We start from the raw sequence: 6,403 nt of genomic DNA, 5'->3' as shown, positions 1-6,403 counted from the left end.
ATTCCACAGTGAAATGCCTTCTGGCACTGTTCCGCCAGTCCTTGATTTGAGTAGACAGGAGCTGCTGGGGAGGATTGAGGGATAAAAGAAGCTGAGGGGGGAAAAGTGACAGGAGCCGCAAGAACAGAAACAGAGTCTATGCTGTGTCAGCACTCAAACATATGGAAAAATGGAACACTCAGTGTGGGGTTATACTAAAAAGGAAGATGCATGTATTTTTATGTTAACACCATGAAAATTTAGTGATGGTTTTATATGATTAAAGTGTATTTCCCTTTGTATTTGAAGCATAGTTGTGTGTAGAACTTATAAGCAGTCACTGTCTTCCCTGCAGTAGACTGTGGTCAGAGTAGCCTCAAGGTCAGAAATTTATTTTCATAGTGGTGTTTAGGCCCTGTGATGGACTGGCGACCTGTCCAGGGTGTACCCCGCCTCTCGCCCGATGACTGCTGGGATAGGCTCTAGCCTAGTTTAGCCCTCCACCGGCAAAGGCTTGTTGCTCAAGAGGCCTGACTCTGATTCGCTGATCCCATGGTCTCACTAAATGTCAGCAAGACACTGGTAGAGCTGTCGTTAAGAGACCTCATCGCGCAAGGCCCCACTAACTTGCTGACTTTGCAGACAGAGACAAAACTGCAGAACTGGTGACTTTGGCTTTGAATATATTTCTTTTATGACTTGATTCTGCTCCCTTGCATGACTACTGAGGACAAGGACAGTGGTCACATTAACTGCCCAAGCCGAGCTGTATGCATAGCTTACATATCACTGTAACTCAGAGGAGCTTGCAGCTTTGCAAGGGTCTTACTGAAATTGAAGTGAGTACAAGCAGGTGCTGCTGTGAAAAGCCTATGAGTATCGCACTCAGTGAGGGAAAGTTAGAGGCCCTGATCATAATGTCATTGTTATTTGGTCTTTACAATTTGACTTTGCAGAGATAGTTTTGCACAGCTGTAATGGGACTTTGCAGAGCTGATAGGCAGAGATGTGGGCGGGATCACATTTACATATTAATAGATCTCCATTAACTGAATGAGGAATAACTTGCAGTCATAGTCAATGTGTAATTAAGGCTATGACAGTTTTTTCATGGCGGAAGCTTCAACATATACAGTTTTCAGGACAAATACGTTAAGAAGGATTAAACCCATTATGACGTGGAGTAAAAAGTCGTTTTGCCTTTTAAGCCTGAAGCGACACACGTCACATCAATATTTAGATTTTTTTCTTTTTAAGTATTAAAATGGGGGCCTAGTCAGTAATCTACCTTTATAAGGTTGCAAAGTAAGATTTGTTACCTTGAACAATGTTTTCCTTTTTATGTAAAAAAAAAATTATGTAACTATTAGGGAATTTTTTCTGGCTTGGTGATTTCAGTTCTTATATAGAGCCAAATCGCAACAAATGTCATCTCAAGGCACTTTAATGATACAGTCCAATTCAAGCTAATTAGAGTCCAATTCATTGTAATCATAATCCAATCAAATCCAATTAATTCAATTAAAAATCTGTCCAATTTATACATACAGAGCCAATTCAAAAACAACTAAGGAAATTAACACATTGCACCAAAACATCCAAAGCATCCCATCCTGAGCGTGCATGAGGCGACTGTGGAGTGAAACGACGATCTTTTAACAGGAAGAAACCTCTGGCAGAACCAGACTCAGGAAGGGTGGCCACCCACCTCGACCTGTTGGGGTTTGAGAAGACAGAAAAGAGGAGACAACAAACACCTTAACACCAGACCAGAGATACCTGCTGAGACAGAAAAACAAAAGTTAATGACAACAAACATCAATCTGCCAAAGGTGCCAAATGCAGATAATGTCATATGAGGAGAGCAAAGTCAGGAAAGGTGTGACACGGGAGGACCCCCCAGCAGTCTAGGCCTACAGCAGCTTAACTATGGTGTGTTCCAGGATCACCTGAACCATCCCTAACTATAAGTTTTATCAAATAGTAAAAGTTTTAAGTCTAATCCCTGCTTCCCGGACTGACAGCTGGTTCCACAAGAGGGGGGCCTGATAAGTGAAGGTACTGCCTCCCATTATTATTTTAGAAACTCTGGGAAGTAAACCTGCAGTTTGAGAGCAAAGTGCTCTGTTGGGGAAATAAGTAACAATGAGATTTTTAAGATATGATGGAGCTTGGTCATTAAGAGCCTTCTATGTGACGAGATTTTATCCAGAATCCATCTATCAGAGTCAGAGGAGTTAACTCAATGGTCTCCACCTCCCTCTAACCCCTCAATTGCCATTTGTTTCTTGAAACGAAGTAATTCAAAAAACATAAATGTCAACTCTAGAAACATTAAGATTACCTTATACTCTTCACAGTCTTATGACCACCAGCCATTGGATTCCATCAGATTGATGTTTTGGGGTGTTTGGAAGCTGAGCTGCTGTTGTCTTGTTGGGATTGTGCTGGGTTTGCAAAAAATGATTTAGCATGTGGCAACTGTCAAAAAACAGAAATGTGAATGCCAGGCTGCAGGGCATTGCACTTTAGCTGTGTCACTCCTGTCACCTGTCAATAGTTGCAGTGCTGTGATTGGTCAGTATGTTTCCATTAATTTTATAGGCAACATTTTATCCAGTGAACTGGGTTGAAAAGGGCCATTAAGAAACTCTCTGAAACTTCCACTGTTCCACGCATTCTTGATGTGAGCTTTATCCTGCTCAGAGTTTTGCTGTAGACTAAAGCCGATCCCAAGTGTCATTGGTCCATCGCAGGATTTGTGCTTATAAATTGGCACTCCTCTCGGGTGCAAGTAAATTTTGATGGATTTGAAGTTTTCATGCCCCTCAGTTATGAATGTCAGTCCCTCAAAAATCAAATGAATTGTGCTGGTTTAACAAAAGACTATGGAAACAGCAGCATTCAGTTGCACAAATAAATTTATATTTTCACTTTAAAGATCAAATTTTAAAAAAGGGATCTGAGATGGAGTTTGTTAAAAGTGGCTGTGAAAAGCTGCACCAGTATTGATGTTCTGTCTCCTCCTGAACAGCAAGAGGTCAGATCAGAGAACTGGAAGGCATGTGGAAGTTGTATTTCCTTTTACTTCCTCTCACACATGACTGCACTGGTAATTTTTTTCAGCAAGCAATGCATTTGTGGCCCTGATCTTGCCCTAGCTTTTCTTTTTTTTTTTAAGATCCTTTTTTCTCAAAACCTCAAAGGATTAATCAGCGTTTTTTATAATTCGGCTGCTAATAAGCAGGCATGTCTCCTCCTCCCTTTGACCTGAATGCAGGAACAGTCTTCCTCCCTCTTTAGTTAAGATTGCCTCAGGAACAGATCAAACACATGCCCTCTGTACCCGAGGCAATGAAAAATAAATCAACAAACAAATGAATAAGTAATCACAAAGGGGGGAAAAACAAGGAGCCTTTAAGATAAGTGTGAGAAACACAGTTATCTGCGCAGTGTTTCTCAGACTTTTGTCTTTGTGGTAATCCTATGAGTATTTTTCGAAACATTTTCAGTCCCTGAGCTCACTACATCTGTGTTGTTTTTTTGTTTTTTTAAGATTGAGCAAGATATAAAAAAGCATGAGTGGGTTGGCTTTTGTATGGAAGGTTTTGTGTTGGATATATAGCGTGCATCATTCCCTACAGGCTAGTTGCAAATACACCAACAATATAAGACTAAAAATACCTCTTTGTTGTGTTATGTCCTTGCTGAAAGTGTTAATTTTTTTTCTTTCTTTTTTTTTTTTTTTGATTCCACAGTATTCATGAATAAAGAAGAAGAAAACAGCTCATGTTTAAAATTGAGTTGCAGCCTGATTCATTGACCCAAGCTGTTTGTAGCTTATGTCTCTGCTGAGCCATGTCAATCAACTTTAATTGTGAATTTAGTTCTGCGTCGACTGTTGACTCGAAGGTCATTAATTCAGATCAAGGACACCTCAGTAATGGACTTGTGTTGCGTACATACAGTGGCTGTTAGTTTGCAAACAGCTTTGCAAGCAGCAAGTGTTCCCTTTGCTTTGATTCGATGCTAAGTGCTTCATCAATCACAATCTCAGACAGATCATTACAGGCTTCTAGGATGACAAGACCAGCCAAAGCATCTACAGCAGATTGCTTCAGACCTCCCCTCAAACCTTTAATTACAACCAAGGTTGGCAGTTATCAGAGACATACAGTGATAAGTGACTCACTCAATATCAGCCATTAGTGAAGATAACTTGTTAGAGTCAGGGTTTAAAGTGACTTGCATCACAGTTGGCTCAAAGCAGTTATTTTGAATGACAGACACTCAGGACAGTCCATTCGGCTGATTACTTACTGTACATTGCAGTGCTTTATAATAGTTTAACTGTAATTGAGCTGATTTAAGTGGGAGGAGAGATGTAGACAGGTCTTTCAAAATGCTCTTAAGCTAGCTATACACCGAAAATAGATATATGAGATATAGCAGCGAGGCTTTGAAGATACTCTTTATGCGTTTTCACACATTTTTGATTGGGCGGGCAATGCTAAAAAAATTCACACCTTCATTTGGTTTGGTTTACTTTAACACTGCACTTTTAAAAAGATGCCTGGACAGTGTAACACAGTTACAACAGTCACTCGATTGTGGCAGTTTTGCCCGAAATGAGTACTGACCAGGAATGAAAAAAGCTTGAGGAGGAAAAAAAGCCAGCTCATCGATTGGCCAGGACCGACAGCGGAAATCTATCCCCTTCAGCCGGCGTGTTCACAACAAAAAAAAAAGACCAAATTTATGCAGTTTTGGGGCTTCTGTTTTTACTTTGGTGTTCAAACCTAACTGTTTTTTCACAAGAGTCTGTTTGCGTTTCCCCCTGTAAGTGAACCGCACCTGGGTTCACTTACAAGTGCATCCAAGACCCACGTTTTCAAGTGGATCACAGTTGGCTTGTTTGGTCTGCACCAGAGTTCAGATGAGCTCTTTCATACCTGCCCAAACGACTATCTAAGGGAGACAAACTCAGTTCAGTTTAAAGAGGATCAAACAGCTCTAGTATGAAAGTACCCTTAGTTAACTGTTAATAATGCCATTATGAGACATTTTCAGTTATTTTGTGCAAATAGGATTATACAAGTTTTAACAGTAGCATCCTAAGTACTAATACTTTTCTTTTAATTATATTCCAAAGCACTTGTAACATTCTTCTTAAGAATTAGTTATTCAAAATTGTTTATAAATGTCCATCCATCCATTTTCTATACCGACCTTATCCTGTCGAGGGTCATGGGGGCTCTGGAGCCTATGCCAACAGCCATTGGGTGGGGTAGACCCTGGAAGGCTCCATAGTCCTTCACAGGACCACATAGAGACAAACAAGTCAAAACAACCATGCAGACTCATTTGTGTTACGCACTACAAGACCTCACAACCATTCTCTCTATTGTTGATGTACGTTGGTTAAAGTATATTGTTAGGTGTTGTTTTACTGCTATTTTACCTTGTACTTAGTTTTACCCCTTGTGAATTACCGTGCCGTTCGTTTTACCATACATGTGATTCAATAAGCTAAAGAAACTTGCATTGCTTTGTAGCTGTGACTTCAAGGTGGTATTATGCTATGGTGTCAATAGACTTGATTATGCAAATTGACATATATTTGTGCCTTTTTTAATCACTGCCAGATTTTGTTGCAAAAATAGCAGCACTTTTGTTTGACGATTTATGCTGGAGGGCTGCTCTGGGACTGAGACGATTCCTGCAGGACCCGGCGCAAGTCTCACAGGAGCAGGTGGTATTGGTCAGAAATCCAGCTGGAGCTACTTGGAACCACATTAAGAGTCTCATCTCAAGGCCTTAACACATACTTTGTTGTGTATTTATTAGCAGTTTCACACATATGAACAGCTGTCTGTCATCTGGCTTGAAAATCACATTATGTAAGGGTTGATAGATGCAAAACACTTTTTCTGCCCGCCATCATCAGATAAATCGCTGCTACATCCACCCACTGCTTCTAAATGCCTTCTAATCTTAAAAGATACAATGATGCGATTACTACTATACTCTGTATATAGTCTTATGAACAATAATGAGTGGCATTATTAGTGTCTCGTAAGGGTTTCTAAGAGTATTATAACCCATTAACTAAAGACATTTACAGGAACTCTAATATAAAGTGTTACTGTTAAGCGTAGCTTCTGTTTCATAATAATGTGCTTCATCACACTTCTCAATTTTTTTTTTTACAGTTGATTTAACAGCTGATTGTAGATGTAATTTCCCTCAGAATGACACATAGCGACATCTAGTGCCACCATTGGGTCATAATGTAAGTGTGTCATTTTTACGAGTAAAAATGTTTGAATGCTGAACTAGTTAATATGATAATGATTGATACTATGGTATACTATTTTACTCTGACGCCACTGTGCTATAAGCTGACTTACCACTAACAGAGCCG

Source organism: Leuresthes tenuis, unplaced genomic scaffold (assembly GCF_036924035.1).
Source record: "Leuresthes tenuis unplaced genomic scaffold, fLeuTen1.0.hap1 SCAF_8, whole genome shotgun sequence".
Lineage (NCBI taxonomy): Eukaryota > Metazoa > Chordata > Actinopteri > Atheriniformes > Atherinopsidae > Leuresthes > Leuresthes tenuis.
Note: the sequence above shows the minus strand (reverse complement) of the source record.